The sequence below is a fragment of the Panthera tigris genome, chromosome C1 (genome assembly GCF_018350195.1).
Source record: "Panthera tigris isolate Pti1 chromosome C1, P.tigris_Pti1_mat1.1, whole genome shotgun sequence".
NCBI classification, from domain to species: domain Eukaryota; kingdom Metazoa; phylum Chordata; class Mammalia; order Carnivora; family Felidae; genus Panthera; species Panthera tigris.
Window position 1 is genome coordinate 65064146 of NC_056667.1, and position 24962 is coordinate 65089107.

A 24962-nucleotide genomic window follows, 5' to 3' on the forward strand; every position below is an offset into this window, starting at 1 on the left:
AAAAAATTAAAAAAACAAACTTTTTAAGTTTTAAGAAATTTTATGGATGCTCTCCTAAGATTGCTTTCTGGCTAAGATGAGGTTTCGACTACACTAACTTTATCAGATATTGAGATGATAGTAGTGTTTTTTTTTTGTTTTTTTGTTTTTTTGTTTTTTTTTCATTCAGGATCAATTGCCAAAAACTCTGTACTTACCTGGCAATATATAAATGCTAAATTCTAGGTACTCATCAGTGAATTTGAAACTTCACTCTGACAATTTTTAGTTGTGTGCCACAAACAACTTACCCCCTTTTATTTTATTTTATTTCATTAAAAATGTTTTTTTCTAGTGTTTATTTTTGAGAGAAAGGGAAACAGAGCACGAGTTGGGGGAGGGGCAGAGAGAGAGGGAGACACAGAATCTGAAACAGGCTCCAGGCTCTGAGCTGTCAGCACAGAGCACATTGCGGGGCTTGAACTCAGGAACCACAAGATCATGACCTGAGCTGAAGTCAGACACTCAAACGACGGAGCCACCCAGGAGCCCCTTACCTCCTTTTATAAGCCTTAAACTCTTCATTTTAAAAGTGAGCATAAGAGGGGTGCTTGCGCCGCTCAGTTGGTTGAGCATCCGACTTTGGCTCAGGTCATAATCTCACAGCTCCTGATTCGAGCCCCACCTTGGGCTCTGTGCTGACAGCTCAGAGCCTGGAACCTGCTTCATGTTCTGTGTCTACCTCTTTCTCTCTGCCCCTCCCCTGCTCAGGCTGTCTCTCTCTCTCTCTCTCTCTCTCTCTTTCTCTCTCTCTCTCTCAGAAACAAATAAACATTAAAAAAATTACAAAATAAGCATAAGAATATGTACCTTGTGGGTTGTCTCTGAGGCTTGGAGATGGGGGTTTGTAAAGTGCTACTTTGCTTCTTCACCCTATTTATCCTTGCTCCTTTATCTCTTTCTTTTTTAAAAGGTAGTTTTATTGAAAGACACTAAAAATAGAGGGAATACTAAGAACGCTTTTTGGGTTTCATCATTAGTTTCTTTGGTGAATTCACTTGCATAGGCAACTTGGTACCAGAAGAAACACCAAGAAGAAATATTTTCTGCCCTCAGGGGGCTGATCTTCAAAAGGAGTTGGGATAGGCTCACATATATCACTTTCTTATTTTAAAAAAGTTTTTATTTATTTATTTTGAGAGAGAGGGAGAGAGAGAGAGAATGAATGAATATCCCAAGCAGGCTCCTGCTGTCAGTGTGTAGCCTCATGCAGGGGCTCAGTCTCACTAACTGTGAGATCATGACCTGGGCTGAAATCGAGTTGGACACTCAACCAACTGAGCCACTGAAGCGCCCCATCATTTTCTTATTTTTGTGTTTCCCCAGTATTCTCTTTTTCTGACGACAAGGGTGTGGTTCCTTTAGGAAGTGGGATTGCTCCAGTACATTTTATAAAACCGGTGAAGTAATCTTTCCACTGTGAGCTATCCTTGGAAGGGAGAATGAGAATGGGGGGAAGAGATGTGTATTTTTTCAAGGTAGTGGCACATGAGTGACAGCCCCCACTGCTCATGGTGTGCGGGAATGTTTCTGTAACTGAGTATATAAACAACATTCATGACTAAGTGTGTTGTAGAATGGAAAAATCAATGACTAGACTAGGAAAGAAACTGTCATCATAAACAAATTCCATGACTGGCATTGGTGGCACAGAAGGATCGTAGGCTCAGTGTAGGAGTTGGTGAAGATGCTCAAATTATTAAAAAGAATTTACAACAATCAGTTCCAATTCTCCTAATTATTTCCCAGAACATACAGATGAAAGACCTAGTCTGGTATAGTTGCATTTGACTGCTATTGTACAAAATTTTGCAAAGCTTAGGAGATCTTTATTATTTTTTTTCCAAAAAACTAGTGGAATTCTAATGCTTCCCTTGGGAATTGTGTTTGACATCTGAATACAGATGTGTGCGTATGTCTTAATTTCCCATCAACACAGATGTTTGCTTCACAAAGACAATCACTTTGGATGCTTCCTGGATTCTCACCCAGTTTTTCCACATGAACATTATCTTGTATTATGAAACAGAGCAGCTGCTGGTAGCTTTTACACTTTTGGAAAATTCTTTAAGTTTTTGTTTTTTAAGTGAGGGTTTCTATAGGAGTGAGAGTTTTGTTTTAGTGTTAGAATCTCTTCTCTTTGAAGGGAATCTAGTTAACTCGTATTGGCTGTGGGGTAGGAAAGAGAGAGTAGAAGTAGAAGTGTAGTATAGGTGGTATTGCTAACAGAGATTGCTGTCATGGTAAAAGGGGGATGAAAATCAAAATAATGAAATATTCTTATTTTGCACCAAAGAGGTTAGACTCCTGTCAATGGACTTGGTTTCCCTTATCAAATGACCACAAATTTTACACTATACCTAATCCACAATAAATGAGACACAATTATATTCCGTACTGTGGAGAACTTCCTAAACTCTAAGTAAATCAAGTAAACTGGGAACTCTATAACGAGTCTTAAAGCATTTGACTCAGTGTATGGAATACAGGATTCCACTACCGTTTTAAGATATTTTTATCTTTCTAATTTCTCCATTCCTCTCTTTGAATCAACTTAGAGGAAGAGAAATTATCTTCATCTCAAATTCACAGCCTCTTGCAGTGAGTTTTGGTTGACATCGTTGAGAAAGGTTTTTATAAATATTTGGAATAACTTAAATGATTTTTGGAAAATTCATCTAAAGATTGTGCTCCTTTTTCCAATTTGTAAGTTTTCCAGGAACAATTTTTTAGGCTTCTGATATAAAGCTGACTATATGATATATCCGTATGCCAATTGCTCCAAGTGTGAAAAGCAATGTAGATGAGGGCTTGTGGGCTTGCCCACCTGTGGGCTGCTGGCGACAGGGCATGGAGCTGGGGGCCTGCTGCAATGGGTTCAGCCCGCTGCAGTGGGTTAAAGAAATCCCTCTTGAGTAAGAAAGATCTTTTATTTTTTTAATGTTTATTCTTGAGGGAGTGCAAGCGGGGGAAGGGAAGAGAGGAGGACAGAGGATCCAAAGCAGGCTCTGCGCTGACAGGCTGACAGCAGCCAGCCCAGTGTGCGGCTGGAACTCACAAACTGCAAGCTGGGAGATCATGACTGGAGCCAAAGTTGGATGCTCAACTGACTGAGCCACGTAGGTGCCCCGAGTAAGAAAGATCTCAAGCAACATGGTGGATTCAGAAGCTCATGAAAAGAGGCTGCCAGTCCTAACATTTTCAAAACAAGATCCGTCACCTTATGCTGCACATGTTGGTGAAATGAAGCATTATTTGTGTGGCTGCTGTGCAGCTTTCATGTAGCAATCCCATTTCCGGTTCAGAAGGTCCTCTCTCGGCAGCAGCTGCGTGGAATCAAAACCTGGGATGCAGTGCTTCAGTTCAGGAGGGATGGCTTTCAAAACTTGTACTGTGGATTCCTTCCCCCTACCGATGCAGAAGACAACTACACTGGCACTTAGGTTTGGCCTGTATGAGGCCTTATCTTGTCGTCTCTGAGAGCATATCCCTACGTCTGAGTTTGCAACTGGTAGTGTGGCAGCAGTACTTCCAAGGACAACAGAAGCAATTTTCACTCCATTGGAAAGAATTCAGACATTGCTTCAAGACCACAAGCATTATAAAACGTTTATGAACACTTGCCAGGCTTTCAAGACACTCAAATGCCATGGAATTAGAGTATTATTGAGACTTGGTATCCGTTCTTTTCCATAATGGATTCAGCAATGTCGTTTTTTTGTTTGGCTTTTGAGGTTCCATAAAGAACATCTGCCTGCTGCAGTGACTCACAGTGCTTATTGATTTTATGTGCCGAGGTCTGTTGGGTGCCATGTTGGGAATCTTGTTTTTTCCAGTTAATGTTGTAAAAACTTGCATGAAGTCTCAGGCTGGTGAGAAATTTCAGTCTTTTCCCAATGTTTTCCAAAAAATCTGGCTAGAATGGAATAGGAAACTGACAAATCTTTTCAGATGTACCCACCTGAATTACCGTTGGTACCTCATCTCTTGGGGCATAATGAATGCAATTTATGAGTTCTTGTTAAAGATTATATGAAAGAAATGTGTCATTTATTAACTGAATAGACCTAAGAATAATGCAGTTTGGCCTTGTCCCTAATTGGCCAAGTATAAGTTGGTGTCATAAGGTCAGGGCACAATGAATTACAGGCAAAGCTGTTTTCCTTAAGCACCAACAAATTCAGAATATAAGGTTCTAATAGGACTGTTATAATAATAAAAAAAAGCAACATAGTGCCTGGCAGGGTATGTTGTAATGAGAATTTCTTTTGGTGGAAGACTACAGAAAGACTAAAATTAAGGTTGAAGTTTGAAGTAATAATTAACACAAAATATAGACTTTTCTTGCAATGCTCTCTACACTAGAATAATGGGGAAACTTTATATAGCTTGAAGAAAATTATGGAAGATAATGCTGCCCATTCAGAGAGTGATAAATTATGGAACTCATTATTTCAAGGTTGAATATATCAATATAGTCAAGAAGCCCTAATGAAATTATTGAGGGAAGCAAATGATTTAGGAGAATTCCCAAAGCTTCTGAAGCTGGTAATGTGAAGGATGACCTATAGACTATGACAGGTAGCATTGTCCTGACTTTGATGTTTCTATGCTTCTAAGTGGAGGTAGGAAATGAGACTGAGAAGTAGTATATAGAATAGTTATAATTATAATCAACATTTTTGAAGGAGTGAAGCATGTGGTGTGATCCTCCACTGTGTGTGTCAAACTTATTAAATCTTGGATTTTGATGGATTTTTCTCTACGTTTAAAGATTGTGTTATTGAAGTTTTCAGAGGAAGTAGCCCCATCTGATTCCTTTGTTCTGTGCAGCTTATAGTACTTTATATAGATCCTTGGATAGAAGCCTATTTTTAATACTATTGCTTCTAAACCCTTATTGGCTTCTTGCCTGCTTTAGCAATTTTTTTATGTTTATTTATTTTTGAGAGAGAGAGAGAGAGAGAGAGAGAGAGGTGGGGAATGAATGGGCAGGGAAGGTGCAGAGAGAGAAGGAGGCACAGAATCCAAAGCAGGCTTCAGGCTCTGAGCTGTCAGCACAGGGCCCTGTGTGGGGCTCAAACCCATGAGCTGTGAGATCATGACCTGAGCTAAAGTCGGATGCTTAACCGACTGAGCTACCCAAGCGCCCAGCAATTTTTAAATTTTGGGCCAATGGTGGTTAGAACCCAGTGCTTTCACTACTGTGGAAAAGTTTTGATGGCTGATGCAGTAGTCTTAAAGACAGCTGGACATTGTGAATAGTAATAGCTGAAGTTCTAGGCTGTATCCTGGCCTTGTTCCTTACTATCTGTATTAGCATTCTCCAGAGAGACAGAGCCAATAGGACTGATTTATAGATTGATTGATCTGTCTATCTATCTAGATTTATTATGAGAAATTGGCTCACCATCTGCCATCTGCAAGCTGGAGACCCAGGAAAGCCAGTGGTGTAGCTCCAAAGGCCTGAGAACCCTAAGAGTCAATGGTATACATCGCAGTCCAAAGGCAGGAGAAGACAGAAGTCCCAGCTCAAGCATCCAGAAAGGGGGCAAATCCTTCCTTCCTCTGCTTTTTTCTATTCAGACCCTTCCACACTGGGGAGGGGAATTTACATCACTGAGTCCATCCATTAAAATACTACTCTCATTGGGAAATGTCCCTCATAGACACACCCAGAAATAATGTTTAATCTGGGTGCCTAATGGCCCAATAAAGATGACATAAAATTAACCATCACAGAAGCGGAGTCGTGTTAGGAAACTTACTACTGCTTTGTTCAGTTTTTTTTTCACTGAAAATGCAGAGATAGCAGCTACTTTGTTATACAATACTAAGGATCAGAGATAGTTTGTTCAAAGTGCCTAACACAAGGTAGGAAATTTATTTCTTTTCAGTAGGTTTTTTTGAAGAGGGGATCAAACAATGAAAACATTTTTTCTCAGGGGCCCCTGGGTAGCTCAGTCAGTTAAGTGTCTGACTTTGGCTCAGGTCATGATCTCACTGTTCATGAGTTCGACCCCCCATCGAGCTCTCTACTGTCAGCATAGAGCCTGTTCTGGATCTTCTGTCTCCCGCTCTTTCTGCCCCTCCCCTGCTCTCTCTCTCTCAAAAATAAATAAACATTAAAAAATATTTTTGTTCAGAAGCAGCCCATGCTTATTACAGAAAATTTAGGACAAACAGACAGACACAAAGAAGAAAATAAAAATCCCATAATCCTAACACTGTTAATCTTTTAGTGGATAATATTTTCCCATTTATATCTTTGGTGTATGTTAGTGTAAATCTTTCAATAATTAAGTTTTCTTCTAGTGTGTCAATTTTAAGGATTTCACAGCATTTTATTGTTTGGGCACACTATGCTTCATTTAATTCTTTATTGTGTATCTGTATGTTTTGCTACTAAGATATTCTTGTGTATGCATTTTTGTGCATGTGCATAGTTATTTACTTGGGATAAATTCCTAGAAATAAAATCACTGGGTCAAAAGTTGTGCACCTTTTAAAGGTATTTGATATGACTTGCTTAATTGTCTTGTCAAATGTTGCATCAATAGATGCTGTCACCAGGAATGTATGACAATGACCATTTTTTCCTTTCCTTTTCCATATCTGGGATGAAAAAGTGGCATGTTATGTGACTTTGCATTTAAAGCCTTTAATGAGAGGGTGCCTAGGTGGTTCTGGTGGTTAAACGTTCGGCTCAGGTCATAATCTCGTGGTTTGTGGGTTCAAACCCTGTGTCGGGTTCTGTGCTGACAGCTCAGAGTCTGGAGCCTGCTTCAGATTCTGTGTCTCCCTCTCTCTTTCTGCTCCTCCCCTGCTTCTGCTCTGTCTCTCTTTCTTAAAATAAACATTAACAAAATTTTTTTAAAAAACCATTGAGATTAAAATTTGTTTATTGGTCTTATGTGTTGCTTTTTTTTTGTTTGTTTTGAATTGCTTTTGTATGTCTTTAACATTTTTTTTAGAAGGCTTTATTTTTTTTAGAGTCATTTTAGGTTCTTAGCAAAATTGGGTGAAAGCTGCTGAGATTTCCCATATATCCTTGCCCCTACACATACATAGCCTCCTTGATTATCAACATCCCTCACCAGAGTAGTACATTTGTTATAATTGATGAACCTATACCAACATATTGTAATCACCCAAAGTCCATAGTGAACTTAGCGTTCATGCTTGGTGTTATATATTCTATAGGTTTGGACAAATGTCTAATGACATGTATTATGTTATAATCATTACAATATCATACAGAGTATTTTTTCAGCCCTAAAAATTACTTGTGCTCTACCTATTTATCCTTTCTTTCCTCCTGACCTGTGGCAACCACCGGTCTTTTTACTGTCTCCATAGATTTGACTTTTTCAGAATGTCATATAATTGGAATCATACTTCTTTCACTTAGTAATATGTATTTAAGGTTCCTCAATTTCTTTTCATGGTTTCAAAGACCATTTCTTTTTAACACTGAATAATATTTCATTGTCTGGATTTCCCATAATTTATCCATTCCCCTACTGAAGGGTATCTTGGTTGCTTCCAATTTTTGGTAATTATAAATAAAGCTGCTATAAACATCTGTGTGCAGGTTTTTGTGTGGAAGTAAGTTTTCAACTTCTTTTGGTAGATACCCAGGAGTGTGATTGCCGGATTGTATGGTAAGAAAATGTTTGGTTTTGTAAGAAACTGCCAAACTTTTATAGTGATTATACCATTTTGCATTCTCACCAGCTACACATGAGAGTTCTTATTGTTCCATATCCTTGTTGGCATTGGTGTTGTCAGTGTTCTAGATTTTGGCCATTCTAATAGGTGTGTAGTCATATCTCATTGGTTTGAATTTGCATTTTCCTAATGACATATGATGTGGAGCATCTTTCATATACTTATTTGCCATCTCTGTATCTTTTAAAAAATTTTCTAATGTTTATTTTTGAGAGAGAGAGAAAGAGGGAGAGAGTGATCAGGGGAGGGGCAGAGAGCGAGGGAGACACGGAATCCGAGGCAGGCTCTAGGCTCTGAACTGTCAGCACGGAGCCCAATGCGGGACTTCAACCCACAAACAGCAAGATGATGCCCTGAGCTGAAGTCAGATGCTTAACCGACTGAGCCACCCAGGTGCCCCTGCCATCTGTATATCTTCTTTGGTGAGGTGTCTGTTAAGGTCTTTGACCCACTTTTTAATCAGGTGATTTATTTTCTTATTGTTGAGTGTTAAAAGATCTTTGGGTTTTGGATAACAGGCTTTTATAAAATGTCTTTTGCAAATATTTTCTCCCAGTTTGTGGCTCATCTTCTAATTTTCTTGATATTGCCTTTTATAGGGAAAAAAAAATTTAATTTTAATGAAGTCCAGCTCATCAGTTTTTTCTGTCATGTTTCATGCTTTTAGAGTTGCATCTAAATAGTCATCACCATGTCCAAGGTGAGCCCTTGAGGGCAAGAACTGTGTTCTCTGTATTCTACAACTCTGAAATCCCAGTACAAGCACAATGATTGGCATGCAACCAGTGTTGCAAAAATATTCATTAAATCAACAGAAACAAAGTTCTCATGTTGGTAAGTCCAAGGGCACTGTTTATAAAGTATTTTAGGAACAGTGTGGATTAAACAAACATTTGTGAGCTGATCTGGAAATCAAACCTTCAGGTGCAACATGTTTCTGGATGAAAGAATGCTGGGATGTGCATGTTTATTTTCAGCACTAAAATGTTAGTTTTGCTGTCAAGTGCTGAAGAAACAATTGTACTCTTCTGAGATTGGCATAATTCCTCCTGGATTCAGTGGAAATCATATGCCCATGGGAGAGAATCTGGCTGCATTTGAATAGAAGATGCTGGAGCAACACTAATAAATTTCAGAGTGAATACAGTTTGTATGTGCAATAGCTTGTTCCCTTAATTCAGAATTTCCTGAGTGACTGAGAGGCTCCAAAGGTAGAGCATATCCCTTGGTCATTTCCGCATAGTGCTCAGCTATTGCCAAGCTCTGACCCTTTAAATGTCTCATACAACACCCAGAGAGTTTGTGAAGCAATGCTATTCAATTTGCTGCATTATTTCACAATATTAATTGCAATTCCTGATATGGGGGGGATATTGAGAATGTGCAGTTGGCTCATAGTCTAATGAAGAACACCTTTAACTTTTTTTCCTCTTGAGCATGAATTTTTCAGCACTGATGCAGCACTAGTGGCTTCAATTTAATCAAACTTTTCCAGGATCCTTCTTGCTGAGGAATGAATCACTGGGTTTTATGGTGAATTATGGGAGAAACATATGTGTACTTACAAGTTTGTAGTGTGCAATACAATATGTTGTAAGACAGCCAAGTGAGATTTTTCAGAAGTAGTTTGGTTTCTTTCCTAGATCTCTACAATCTGTCTTCAACATATATTTTGAGTCTTATTTCTTGTTCTCACTTTTGTACTTTGCACTTTAGTGCTCCTCAAAGCATCCTACACAGTGGCTGCATCAAAATTATTTTATAGAAGAGGCTTAAGGTAGGCCATCTGGTTGGAATACAGGACTAGGTCTGTACCTTGAAGTTTTATTTGTAGAGCAGGCCCACTATTTACATGTGGAAGAATATGATTTTTGGTCCGAGCTGCCATAATCTCTTGTTGAGATGTTGCAGTACTCTCTCCTAAACTATCTCCTTACTTACATCTTTCCTTTTACAGTCTGTCTCCAGTAGGTCTTTGGAGCCTTGTCTCTTATTCTCACATAGTTGCCCAAGTGGCCTTGTTAAAACAGAAGTCAGATCATGTCACTCCTCTGCAGAAACCCCTCTGATAACTTCTCATATTCACTCCAAACAAAAGCCAAACTCTTTACAATGGCCAGAAAGGACCTATAGGACCAGGACTCCTGTTACCTCTCAGTCCTTTACTTACTTCTCTTGCTCACTCTGTTCCAACCACACTGGCCTCCTTGTTGTTCTTTGAGCATGCCTAATATTCATGGTTTTTATATGTGTTTTCTCATTGTCTGGACTGCTTTTCATCTGGACACCCACATGATACATCTCCCCCTCTGTCATCTGCTTCAACACTTTCCTCACTTGCCCTCTCTCCTGCATTTGACATTGCTTATTTCCTCCCACTTCCCGAAACTATTCTCTTGGCTCCTGGATACTACATCTTCTTGGAATTATTCATACCTGTTTGACCATTCATTTTTGGTCTCTTTCATGGCTGCTCCTCCCTTGTCTCCCCTTAAACTGCCAGGTGTCCATTTCTATCCTCTGTAATTCTTGTCACCTATTATTTTTTTTTGAACAATACTATCCTCTTTGAGGTTTTTATTTTTAAAGTTTTGTTATTTTAATTCCAGTGTAGTTAACATACAGTATTATATTAGTTTCAGCTGTACAGTATAGTGATTTAACAATTCAATACATGACTCAGGGCTCACCATGGTAAGTGTACTCTTAATCCTACCCACCTCTCCTCTGGCAATGCTATTTGTTCTCCATAGTTAAGAATCTGTTTCTCTATGAGGTTTTGAATTACCGCTTTTATGCTCATAAGCTCCCTAATCGCTTTTTTGAGACCAGCTCTCTCATTTGAGTCAGTTGCATAGGTCCTGCTATCTGCTGAATATCTCCATCTAGACGTTTCATGGGTACCTCAAAATCAGCATGTTTAAAGGGAAGCCATATTCTTCATTCAGTGGTTTCTTATGTCCATGTTTTCTTTTTTTTTTTTTAATTTTTAAATGTTTATTTACTTTTGAGAGAGAGCGAGAGTGAGCGAATGGGGGAGAATACAAAGGGGGAGACACAGAATATGAAGTAGTCTCCAGGCTCTGAGCTGTCAGCACAAAACCCTACACGGGGCTCGAACTCACGAACCATGAGATTATGACCTGAGCTGAAGTCAGATGCTTAACTGACTGAGCCACTCAGGCACCCCTGTCCATGTTTCCTATCTCAGTAGGTAGTATCATTCGGGTGGCCAGTTAAAAGTTATTCTTGACTCCTCTCTCCTCTTCCCTCCCACAGCCAATCAAACATCAAATTATGCCGACTGTACCTCTCAAATAGTTCTCAGATTTGTTTCTCCCTCTTCACAATTTTTACCTATAATGGGTTGAATTGTGGTCCCCAAAATATATGTTCATATCCAGATCCCTGGAACTTTTGATTGTTACATTATACGGAAAAAAGGGTCTTTACATACATAATTAAATTAACGTTCTTGACATGAGATTATCCTGGATTTTCTGGGTGGACTCCAGATCCAATGACAAGTGTTCTTATAAAAGAAAGGCAGGAGGAGAAGACATGGACACATGGAGGAGAAGGTGATATGAAGGTGAAGGTGACAGTGGCCAGAGATTGGAGGGATGTGGCCATCAGTCAAAGAAGTCAAGAAATGATGACCACACAAGGCAGGAAGAGGCAAAGAAAGATTTTGAATTTATGGTTTCCAGAAATGTGAGACAGTGAAAGAATACATTTCTGTTGCCTTTAGCCATCCAGTTTGTGGTAAATTATTGTGGCCGCCACAGGAAACTAATATACTACCTTTGCCAGTTCAGATCTTTGTAATCTCTGTTTTAGGATTAGTGTGATAGCTTCCTCATGGTCTGTCTGCCTCTAGTCTTCAGTTGTATTGTTCATTGTGTAGCCAGAGTACTTATAGTCAAGGCTCAATGTGGCCTTGTCCTTTTCATGTTTCAGTGCGCCTCTCCCCTGCACCTATCACATACTCTTCTTCAGCTTTAATGATTGTTTGGTCTGCACCCCTGTGTCTCACTGTTTTTTATCCCATTCGTCCTGTAGACCCTCACACTTGGATCAATCCAGCCAACAAGTTTGTCTACTTTTACATTAGACTACTGGAAAAAGTCATATAATTGTGTGGATTTTTTTTTTCCTCTGTAAATTGGTAGTCTCAGATCTCAGAATGGCCTTCAAAACTGTTTGATAATATGGACAGCTCCCCATCCTGATGGTTCTCAGTGACTGTTCCAAAACTTCATCATTGCCCTCAAATCTCATCTGCTTTGTTTTGTTTTGCTTCTGCCCTGAAATTAATGGATAAACTTGCCTTGCCTTTCCCCATCCTCATCAAGTTTCATAGAGTCATCTCTGCTCTCATCCAGTTTCTGAGAAACACAGATCCCCTCACTCTTGTGCTGGTGATTTTTTTCTATTATTTAAAAAAAAAAAAACGTATCCAGGAATCAAGTTATTTCCTCTTTGATTATATTTTTAGCTCTTTCTATGGGCTCCTTCTCTAGTGCTGATAAACATGTAGATATCTTTCTTGTTTTAAACAAACCAAGTCCTCAACACTTTAGAAATTGAGTAACCTGACTTGATAAAGTGAGAACAACTTTATGGGGATAAACTAAGTTGTCTTAAAAAAAATTAGACCCTCAGCCAAGGCTTTGAAAAGAGCTCTGAACTTTTCTTTTGCGTCTTTTCCATTTTATCCAAAGAGGAAAAGAGAGAGACAAATGAAGGAAACATTAAGAGTCTGCCAATGTCACCAGCTATTTGCTTATAACTTTTCTTCTCTTGTGGCTGGAAGGAAGGGTAAATGATATTGCTTTCATCAACAACTCCCACCTTTGCAGTCCTGATTTATTCAGCACTCACCCCTACTAGCACCATCTGCCACTATCTACTAATGAGTTTGTAATCTGTCTCTGTCCCAGCTGGGAAGAAAATGTATACTCGATCTTGATCATGTAAGGCATATCAAATCTTTTCTATCTTTATATTCAATAATTTTAATAAAACCCAGAGATTCTTTTTAAAGCATTTGCTGTTATTATTATTATTTAAAGAGAACAAAACAAAACAACAAAACTCAGACTTTCCTCCTTTTCATGTCTTGGGTTGAATCCCTGTGCTACATGAGTTGGTTACCACCTACAGTTTTGGGATGTGTGTCCTTGCTCACAGAGAGGGGACCTAGAGAGCAGAGGTACATAGCCAGTGAAAAAGCAGGTAGCAGAGTCCAATTGTTATCTTCTTTTAGGAGTGACAGCATCACATTTACATTTAAATTTTTACTTGGGAAAAACCAGTTGAAAGTATAAATTATTACACAATACTAATTTTTCTTTCTCTACCCCCTTCTTTTCAGGGTTTTGTGTCACTTTTTTGATTGCCTATCACTGACAGGAAGTTTAGAGCTATGTACTTACTGTTTCCATCAAAACCTGATTCAGTTTTTAAAATAGTTTTTTTTTCCTTTGGATGAATATGATAGAATAATAGTCTTCCCAAAATGCTCATGTCCTAATGCAGGAACCCATAAATATGCTACCTTACATGGCAAAAGGCACTTTGCAAATGTGATTATGTTATGATCTTGAGTAAAGGGAAATTCTCTTGAATGATCTGGGTGGGCCCAAGGTGATCACAAGGATTCTTGTAAGAAGGAGGCGGAAGATCAGATGAGAGAGCCAAAGAAGGACTTGTGGATGATGGAAGCAGAGGTTAGGGTAAGGCCATTGGTGGAAAGAGCCATGAAACAAAGAAAGAGGAAGCCGGCAAGCAAGTAATTATCCTCTAAAGGTTCCTGAAGGAAAATAGCCCTGCTGATATTCTAATTTTAGCCCTGAGCAATCCTTTTAAGTCTTCTCTGGAACTGTGAGATAATACATTCATGATGTTTTAAGCCACTAAGTTTATGGTAATTTGTTAAAGCAGCAATAGGAAACCAAAACACTGGACTTTTAATCAAAAACACAAAATGATTTTCATTTCTTTAAACTAGAACTTAGTGACAAGTTATTTCAGATCCTATCCAGGGAGCTCTGTCACTTTGAGATGCCATGACAGGCTCACTAAGCAGCTGAAAATTTACTCACCCAGAAGTCACCATGACTGACTCATTGTCTTTTGGACTTTCTCTTGGACCCCTCTCTTCCCACCTTCTTTACTTCCCTCTATGTTCTCTGACTACCATCTTGGCCAATCACTTGTCCTGACCTGATCCCAGGCTTATGAGTTACTTTCTTGCTATGACTTAGTTAATAAGCCTTAGAATTCTCAGCTTCTTCTCCACTTAGTTTAAATGTAACAACCTATTCGTCCTTTCTGGCTTAACATTCCTTGCCAATCTCCTAAGATGACTGGTTTTATGTATAAATGCCCTCAACTTCTGAAACCCTATTGGGATCCACCAATTCAATTACCAGTTTGGGCAGTGTTCAGATGCACATGTTCCTGTTTCAATTTACAGTTGTGCCTGTACATTTGACTGTGTTTGCTTGTCTGTTCATTCATTTGTTAAATAGTAATTTGTTGAATGGCTATTCTGTGCCAAAAATTGAGATAGAAACTGGGGATAAATAAAAAAAGATATGGTCTGCGTCATCAAGGAGTTAGTTCATAGTCTAATGGGGAAGACAAACATGATTATTAAGTAATGTGTTAAGGGCAAAGATGGAAATATGCATAGGCTGTCACTGATCCCAGAGAAAATAAATTTTTCTGGGGTAGTGGGAATAGAGGAGAGTTCTGAAAGGAGAATATGCCTCAGCAGAAACTTAAAAAGAAGTAGAAGGAATTTTCCAGAGAGTGGCATGGACATGTATATGGAGGAGTGTCTGAATGGACATAGTGACAGGGGTTCAGAATAAGAAAGGACAAATTAAGCAAAAACATGGAGAATTAAGGGAGTGTGCAAAGAGCAACAAGCAGTTGAATCTTATTGGAGTATTGAGTGTGAAGCAGAGAGTTGAAGTAGGGAAGGTTGGGAGAGGTAGTCAGGAGCCATACCTTGGAGGACCATGCATACTCTGGACTAGCTTCAACCCTAGGATCTGGCTGTCTATGTTTAGAGTGTGTAAGAATTGCCCATTCAAGTCATCAACACTGTTCAAAACCCTGGGGATCAGGAGTGAGCAAGGAGACAAAGTTGCTGCCCTCTTGGAAACCAATGTTGCAGGTGAGACAGACAAAGTGAATAAAATAAGAGGAAGTGTTGAGGCAGTTCTCAAGCCTGGGTGAATGTTCAAAAGAGTCTTCCTTGAAGATATAATTTCTGAGCTGAGTTTTGATGACAGTATTACCTTGGAGCTAGTTTTAAGAAGGGAGATCTCTATCCCCCAACCTCAGAGAATCTTTTCCCTTAGATCTGGAGTAGACCCAAGCATGGTAGGTGAACCTGATGCAGATGGATTCACTGAAGGACTCAACTTTTTTGCTTCCATTACATGGATCTCAGATGTTAGACTTTTCTAAATCCTGATTGAGGAGGCTCAAACCATGAATAGCCCCATAACAATGTTGTAACACATGTGATGCTTAAGAAAAACACTATTGCAATAGCTTAATGCTTTTTCTACCCACTTCTAGATGGCTCTTGAATGATTCAGAAGACAATTTTGAATGGGATATGGTTTGGGAAGCAGTTTTGGAAGTTCCCTTTGAAAGGTTGAGTAATATGAGAACAGGCATCCATAGATGACTAAAGAATAGGCATTGTGGGGTGTCTGGGTGGCTCAGTTGGTTAAGCATCTGACTCTTGGTTTCTGCTCAGGTCACGATCTCATGGTTCGTGGGCTCAAGCCCCATGTCGAGCTCCATGTTGGGCTCTGCACTGACAGTATGGAGCCTGCTTGGGATTCTCTCTCTCTCTCTCTCTCTCTCTCTCTCTCTCTCTCTCTCTCCCTCTCTCTCTCTCTTTCTCTCTCCCTCTCTCTCCCTCTTCCTTGCTCCCTTCCTCTCTCCCTCTCTAAATAAATAATAATAAAAAACTTTAAAAAGAATGGGGATTGGAAGCTTCCTTTCCTTAATTCCTTCACTGGTTCCCATCAGCTTCCTGCCCTGATTCTCACTGCTTTCCAAGAAAATAGGGCTCAACTACTTAATCCTTAGGCAGAAATTTGGGCCGAAGATACTTCCAATTCCTGAACAGCACTAGATTCTCTGCAAAACTTCCCAGATGGTAAATGATAGGTAAATTACTTAGGTCTTTTAATTCAAGTAGGCAGGGTACTATAATTGAAACAGCATAAAATTTGAAGTCAATCTTATCAGTGAATATTTACCTACTTTGTACCAGGCACTGTGTTAGATGCTCAGAAAACAATAAGATCCTGTGACTAATTTCTGGAAGCTCAAAGTCAAATGGAGGAGACAGATAATTTTAATTACAATGTGGTAATGGAAGGATAGCACTCACAGGATACTGTGCAGCAAGAGATGAGCCATTTAGCCAAGATGAGTGACGCCTTCAAAAAAAAGCCCTTAGCTGAAACTTGAAGGTTGGAAAGAAATTAACCCAGAAAGGAAAGTGAGGTTAAGGTACATTTTATTTCCCTCTTTTATAATCTGTGTTTCATTTCTTTTGTGTCTTACCACAGAGTCTCTTTATGGTCTGTACACAGCAGGTTTGTGGTCTGATAGAATCACTGTTTACATATCTTCATTAAATTCTTATTTGATTGGAATGAAAAGATCACTTATTTCTGGATTAGATGACCTAAATCAGCCAGTTTACTCAGGGTTTCCTAATGGATCACATTCAAAGAAGAATACATTTACTTACAAGGGCCTTGTCCTTTGAGGCGGTACCCAATTAGCCCATTAGCTTTCTTTGTTTGATGTCTCATCAGTACACAGTTGGTTGTTTGGGGATGCAATATGGGCAGAATGTAGAACCACAGATGTGGCCTATTTATGGACCAGTCTGACTGTTAGAGAATGGTCAGATGGCCTTGCTCAGTTCTGAGAGGATCACAAGCTCTCTGTTTCACCCTCTGTCTACACCACAGTCCCTGTCCTCAGAGCTGTGTCTCTTTTTCTTTTGATGGTTACTAGCATATTTAACAACACCTTTGAGAATCTGATGAAAACCAAGACTATTTAAGAAAATGCATGACATCAGGGGCACCTGGCTGGCTCAGTCAGTTAAGCGTCCGACTCTTGGTTTTGGCTCAGGTCATGATCTCGCGGTTGTGAGATTAAGCCCCACAAGGGGTTCCATGCTAAGCTTGGAGCCTGTGTAGGATTCTCTCTCCCCTCTCCTTCTGCCCCTTTTGTGCATGCTCTGTCTCTCAAAATAAAGGAACATTAAAAAAATAAAAAAGAAAATGTATGGGATCAGACAAAAATGATTAATGAGTTCATAGATTTTTCCCACCACCTCCCTGTCTCACAAATAGAATCTTTACTGTAAGTGAAGCAATTTTTTCTCCCCCTCCAAAGATTTCTTTCTGCAGAATAGAAGCTAAGTTGTTCTGCATGATAAAGTTCCTAGAGGAAAAGGGAAGAATGAATAAGTGGAGGAGAAATGCTTTAGGCAATAGAGGGTTGGTGGTGGAGGAATCGTTTTCCCTGAGGGTTTTGAGGAGACAGGTTTTGGAAAACTGCAGAAAGGAGTAAAATGGGCAGGAGAGCAAAAGATATTTTAATAAGTGCTCTTATGCATTGTGAGGTTGAGTGCCTTTGAGTAATTAGAGTAAAATATGGAGTTTCCTAATTATTTTTATTTACTTTTGCCATTGCACGGTGCTTCTTGGATGTAACAGGGTTTGAGAGTAAATCACATTATGGGTATATATGCATCCTCATATGATTCTGTAAATACAGCACTGAGAAAATTGTGGATCACCTATTACCCAAGTCTAAATATAGGTTCTAGATTAAGAATGTCTGCCTTGGGATCTGGATTACTGAAATAATCTGCTAACTCATTTCCCTATCACCACTTTTCTTCTTCTCCCATGTTTTCTCTATACTATAGTCACACTGCTCTTAAAATATAAATTGGATGTCATTTTGTTGCTTAAATCTTTTTAATGGCCTCCCTATTTGCATAAGTTTCATGGGCTGAATTGTGTTCCCTCCAAATTCATATGTTGAATTCCTAGCCCCCAGGACCTCAGAATGTGACTGCATTTGGAAATAGGGTCTTAAAGAAGTAATTAATTAAAATGATACCACTATGGGCCCTCATCCAATATGACTGGTGCCCTTATAAGAAGAGGAGATTAGGTTACAGACAGGTACAGAAGAAAGACAACGTAAAGACACAAGGAGGAGATGGTCATCTACAAGCCAAGGAGAGGGCTTCAGAAGATCCTTGACAACAACCTTGCAGATGCCTTGATCTTGGACTTCTGGCCTCCAGAACGGTGGAATAGTTTCTGTTGTTTAAGCCACCCAGTCTATGGTACTTTGTTATGATGGCCCTGGCAAACCAACGTAGCAAGTAAAATCCAAACATTTTACTATGTCAAAATTTTTTGTAAAATTTGATCTTGTCCAAATTTCCTTGCTTTTTAAACTCTAGTCATCATGGTCCTCTAGAAATTCCTTGATGACAAGACTTAAAAAAATTTACTCTTTTTACTCATTGTTCCCTGTGTCTAAAGTCGTCCCCTCATTACCTTCCCACCCCACCCCTCTGTGTAACTAGCTCATTTTTATTCTTTATCTCTCACTTTAATTGTTATCCCTGTCTTTATCCTCCTGCCCCAGTTGTTTGTGTGTATGTATGTGTATATATATATGTATATGTTCATATGTATTTTAAATTTAGTTCTTTGTTTTCTCCATAATAGTTAAAAGTGTTTGCAATTATTTTTATTTTGTTTATATGCCTAGAATGTTGGCCCCATGGAGGCAGAGATTCGTTTGGTCTTGTTCATCCTTCTTCCCCCAGACCAAATGCTACCAGTTGGCTTTATTTCTAAATCCAATGGACACTCATACTTCTCACCTTACTTGACCAGTCAGCAGCATCTAACAGAGTAGAATCTCTCCTCCTGGACAAACTCTCTTCCTTGACTTCTGCTGCATCCATGCCTGCTACCAACTCTGTGGCCACTCCTTGACCTCCTTTTCTCCTTTCTCCTCATCTTCTCCTGGCTTTCAAAAGTAGGAATTATTTAAGACTTATCCTAGATGCCCCCTTATTGTCAACTCTCTAGTTTTTCCAAAATACAAATGAATCACTGCCCATGTTAATATCTGTAGTTTAGATTTTGTTGAAGTTTAAGATGCTGGAGGAACTTAAACTTCAAAATACCCAAGTCAGAATTTATAATATTCTTTTCAAAGCCTGCTTCTCTTGCAGATTTTGTTGCACTGGAGACTGGCACCACTATCCAACCAGCTGTGGAAATCACCTCACTCCTGTTTCCAGTCTATGATTAAAACATTTTTGATGTTGCTGCCTAAATATCCCTAATGTTTTCCCACATATCTCTCTATGCCTGCTACTCTTGCCAGGTCCAAGTGACCATGATCTCTTTCCTGCACCATTATTGCAATAGTCTCCTACTGGTCTCCTGGTATTAACTCTTGCTTGTGTCCTGTCTATTCTCCAATCCTACATCCAGAATTATATTTCAAAAACACAAATCTAACCATGCTGTTATTATATGTAAAACCCTTCAAAAGCTCCCCATTGCTCTTAGGATAATGGCTAAAAATCTCAACATGGCCTTGAGGCCCACATGTCTGCTTCATCCTGAGCCTCTTCCGTTGATCTCCCTTTCAGTCATACCTATTTTCATTTGGTTCCTGAAGTGGCTCATGTTCCCTCTTTTCTCAGGACCTTTCTGCTCATTGCTCCCATTCTTTTGCCCACCCCACATCCCACACCCCATCTCATACTACTTCATTTAGATCACTTCAACATGTCCTTCAGATCTTTGCTCATCAGCTCTACTTCCTAAGTTTACTCTCAATGACTGAATGCAGGTTGTAGTGATATTTGGGTGATTAGAGAAAGCACCTATACTCGTTAGGCTAAGGATAGAATATTATGCACCAACAAATAACCTCAAATCTCAGAGGCTTAACAGAACAAAAGTATATTCTCCTTCCTGCTGCATTTCCAGCATAGACTACCAGAGGGAGCTCTGCTTTCCATAGTCACTCAAGAACCCAGGCTGATGTAGGCTCCATTGACATATGCTCCATGATCCCTCTGTCAGAAGGGAATGTGAGGGCATGTGTCATGACTCTTAAAATTTTAGCCTAGAAATGTCACCAGTACCTTCTATTCATATTTCATTGGCCAAAGCAAGTCATATGGGCATATCTAATTTCAAAGGAGATAGAGAATATAATCCTACCATCTACTTGGAAAAAAGAAAGCTGGGAATATTTTGTGAACGGCATAATGACTACTGTGGCAACAGTCCAGGGACACAGAAAGAAGCTTCTATGAGTCAAGGTTGTTGTTTTTTATTTTTTCAATATATGAAGTTTATTGTCAAATTGGTTTCCATACAACACCCAGTGCTCATCCCAAAAGGTGCCCTCCTCAATACCCATCACCCACCCTCCCCTCCCTCCAACCTCCCATCAACCCTCAGTTTGTTCTCATTTTTTAAAGAGTCTCTTAAGATTGGTTTTTTTAAATTTTTGTTTTTGTTTTGTTTTGTTTCCCTCCTCCCCACCAAACTCTGGTCAGTCTATCTAGACTTTAAGTTTTATAAGGGCAGGGGCTGTGTTTTGGTCCTTTTTGTATTCTGGTGCAGAATGTCTGATATGTAGCAGGCAGTCACTAAACATTTATTGCCCAAGTGACCAATGAATAAATAAGAGCATTTAGTGATTGATTATTATGTTAAGTACTTCTCAGATATTACCTCCTTTAATCCTATGTTAGCCTCAAGGCTGGTTTTATTTTTTAAATAGATATGCAGAAAGTAATTTTTCCAAGAACATACACACAGTCTCAATAATTAGTGTATTCTCTTCATTTGGAAGGAAAAAGCCAGTGATCAAGTGTCTTGTCCTCTTCTACTCCTTTCATTGTATGCTTTGAATCAGGCATTTTGTAAGGACAGGATATTATCCAGAATTCCTGCCACCTTTATTTTCTGATTTATTTATGGATTTTCTATACAATCCAAAGATATTTTTAAGCTATTTACTATTATTTATTATTTGGCTAAAAAATTTTTCAAACATAGCTTTGCCTTTTTCTGATTGATAAGATCTGAACTGATTCCTTTTTCATAAAGATGGCTTCCATTTGAATTGGAAATGTAATCCAGATTCTAAAACTAACAAGTTAAAATGAACATTGTTTTTCTGGCTCCAGAAATCAGGGTTAAAAGAAGGAAATACGAGAAGCACAAATTTTCTGAAATTTTATTAAACAATATTTATTGTTGTTATTAAATGGGCTTCCCTCAGACATTTCCAAGTTGAAACCATCAAGAACAGGGTGAATGGCTAGAGACTCGGAGATGGTAGAGGTTTAAACCCTTTGCCAGCCAAGTGTTTTCCTAGCCCAGAGCCTAAATGGGGCCAGCATGCAGGAGACTCCTAACCTTCAGTTCCTTCGTAAAATACTTTTGTGTTCTTTGGTAAATATGTTCAAGGAAGAGACTCTAGCCCTTGAGTCACGTGTTAACTTGCTACCTCATGGCACCTATGTGTTGGTCAGTTTGTCTGCTCTCTTTTTAAAAAAAAATTTTTTTTTCAATGTTTTTTATTTATTTTTGGGACAGAGAGAGACAGAGCATGAACGGGGGAGGGGCAGAGAGAGAGGGAGACACAGAATCGGAAACAGGCTCCAGGCTCCAAGCCATCAGCCCAGAGCCTGACGCGGAGCTCGAACTCGCGGAGCTCGAACTCACGGACCCCGAGATCGTGACCTGGCTGAAGTCGGATGCTTAACCGACTGCGCCACCCAGGCGCCCCTTGTCTGCTCTCTTAAATTAACTGAAAGACAAAAGTCCTGATGGCTGCTGACTGGATTTGCAGTTATTGAACCCCTCTCCCCAAATGGGGTCTCATTTCATCACCTAATTCCAGTGGTGTGTTGATAGCCTTGCTGCTAGGTGGTTACTGCACCTTAGCAAATCTTAAAGCTCAGCAGAAAACAATCTAATCAAGACAAAGGGGATAAATATCTTGTTCTTCTATTTGTCTTGCCCCCAAAGACCACAATTAAGGGATTATAAAATAGGCTCTTTGGAAATAGGCTGATCTTCTAAATAGAACTACTGCTGAGCAATTCAGTGCAATAAGAAAATCCAGCTGCATTGTCATTCTAGATGTCCAATTTGTTCTCAGGATGAAAGGTTTGGTTGTTAGTTTTCAACTTGAGAGTGTCTTTAGGATTTTGCTCCTGATGGGCACAAACTGATTCCCATTACTATTATATGGACTCTCAGTATTATGTGGTACATTCATCTATTGGTAGTGGATAGAATTCTTTTAGTTCCTGGTATTTATCGGTGTTAGGGGTATTTGATTAGACTGAAGATAAGTTAGTATCTCCTTGTATTATAATAAACTGACTCCTTGTTTGCCTTTCCCATCTGATTGGGTGATCTTTGAGGACAAGAACAGTATCTTCTGAGTTTTTCAATTGATTTTAAATTGCAACTTGAAATGCTTCATGCAGCTGGTACTGTTGCTTGGGTAACAATGATGCCATGGGTTTGGGTATTGACCTAGTCAGAAATACTGGATTTACTTGTAAGAGGCCTTTTTCCTGGCCTGTTTGCCACATCATTCATCATACTGCATAACTGGGCCTTAGACCATTGACACCTTGGCTATTGGGCTTTTCTCAGATGTGTTGGAGGGTGTCATCATTGTCATGATCTTTGTAACCTCCTCCCTCTGACTGTTCCTAATCTCCTGTGGGTTCTGAGTACATGTTTGATGAATGAACAAGTGAGGGTGTGTGAACACCTCAAATACCTCTTGTGCTGGTGTTTCAAATTTCTGGTCACTACAGTCTCACCTTTGGGATTTAGGCAATATCTAAGAAGACCTAAATGAAAGTCCCTTACCTGAGAGAGACATTACTGTCATTCATATTAGCAGAGGTGAAAGTGATATAACTTGGGACAGAAACAATTTAATGGAAGAAGGAAAGATGGGGCATTAGAAAGGCCCAAACAAGGGGCCCTTCCTCAGGATGCCAGACTGGAATGGACTACTGGTGGGGTCTCTGGGTGATCAGGGACCAGTATGAGGATACTAAGCACTGGGAAAGTACAAGATATTATGGAAAAAGGGAGCATTGAAAATGAGGGGAGGGGGTTGCCAAAGACCCATTACTGCTGTAAGGTTGTATGCAGGGAGCCCTGTTTATTCAGCATACAGCAAAGCTTGTGTCTAAGGAGATTACATAGGGAAAAGGAACTTATCAAATGTAGGGTCACTAAGTGGCCTATGTGAGTCCCAACTGCTTAACTTATTCCTCATTTTTTTTTCTTTTTTTCTTTTCTTTTTTCTTTTTTTTAATTTTTTTTTAACGTTTATTTATTTTTGAGACAGAGAGAGACAGAGCGTGAGCAGGGGAGGGGCAGAGAGAGAGGGAGACACAGAATCGGAAGCAGGCTCCAGGCTCTGAGCGGTCAGCACAGAGCCCGACGCGGGGCTTGAACTCACGGACCGTGAGATCATGACCTGAGCCGAAGTCGGACGCTTAACCGACCAAGCCACCCAGGCACCCCTATTCCTCATTTTAAAAATACTTATAAAACAGGATCAGGGTCATTTTGGAAATAATGAATCAAACAAAAAAAATAAAACAGAAAATAACCCCACTAGTTAATTATTAGCTTACTGGACACTCATAAACTAAAAGCTTGTTTGTTTTACTGAATGTGGAACAGAATTGAAAACAATAACTCACACATAGCACTTTATAGTTTATAAAATACCTTCATGTACTAAATCTTTTAGTATTCCAATAAAGCAGGTAGGTCAGTTGTTATCCCCCATTTACATATAGGGATGCTGAGTCTTGGAACAGTTGCTTGATGTTTATGCAGCTAGTAAGTGGTGGATGTTAAGACAGAGCCCAGGCCCTCCTGACCTGAGATCTGTGTGTTCTTCTGTGCCAAACTTCCTTGAACCACATTTCCCAGGATAGCAGCTCAGGCTTAATTGTCCAGGGCCTTCCCTTGCCTGGCTGTCCTAACCTAAACTTTTCCAGGATTACTTCTTAAATTCAATTTTGACCTTGGTAAAGTTTATTGTTTTAAGTAAAGGTGGTGAAAGTTTGAGCTGATAGTAAGTAAACTGTGGTTTTTATTTCTCAAATCCGATGTTTATTAAAGTTTACCTGGCTATGGCTGAGGTTATGATGTTTACACAGTGTTTTAGTGTGGGGACAGAAACAGATATAGTGGGGCGCCTGGGTGGCGCAGTCGGTTAAGCGTCCGACTTCAGCCAGGTCACAATCTCGCGGTCCGTGAGTTCGAGCCCCGCGTCAGGCTCTGGGCTGATGGCTCGGAGCCTGGAGCCTGTTTCCGATTCTGTGTCTCCCTCTCTCTCTGCCCCTCCCCCGTTCATGCTATGTCTCTCTCTGTCCCAAAAATAAATAAAAAGTTGAAAAAAAAATTAAAAAAAAAAAAAAGAAACAGATATAGTGCTGAGAGGTATTTATGCAGCTTGCAGACATTTGATGTCTATTGTTGTCTTGACCATGTTGTACTTCTTCAGTTCTTGTATTCTCAGGAAGGGAAGTTACTTGGGGAGCAGGTGTTCTAGAGAACTCCACAAATCATGTGGGTGGCCCTCACCACCACCCCAATATAGGGTCAGCCCTGCTTACTTCAAGTAATTATCATTATTAATTACTAATAATAGGTACAACTTATTGAGTGCCATCTCTGTGCCAGGCACAGTGCTAAATACCATATAGATGTTATCTCTAATACTGAAAAACCATTATATGAAGTAGATTTTGTGATTTATGTTTTATTGGTAATGGAATCATAGAGTTTAACTTATACAGGTCCTAAAATTAAGTCACTTTAGACCTGGTCATTTTCACTCTTGCGTCTAAAATGTTAGTGTGAAGGGAGGAGAGAAAATGGTGGAGCAGCATGGAGATCGTCAGCTTGTCTTATCCCCGAAACACAGCTAGATCAGCACCAAACCATTTTGCATGCCTAGGAAATTGATCTGAGGATTAACACAACAAGCTGCAACTTGAGCCACAGAACTTGGCA

At 39.5% G+C, this 24962-nt stretch overlaps 1 pseudogene; it reads left to right on the forward strand.

Annotated features, from left to right (window-relative positions):
• The first annotated feature begins 3192 nt into the window (after window positions 1–3192).
• Window positions 3193–4075, forward strand: LOC102953203 (annotated as a pseudogene).
• The last annotated feature ends 20887 nt before the right edge of the window (window positions 4076–24962 follow it).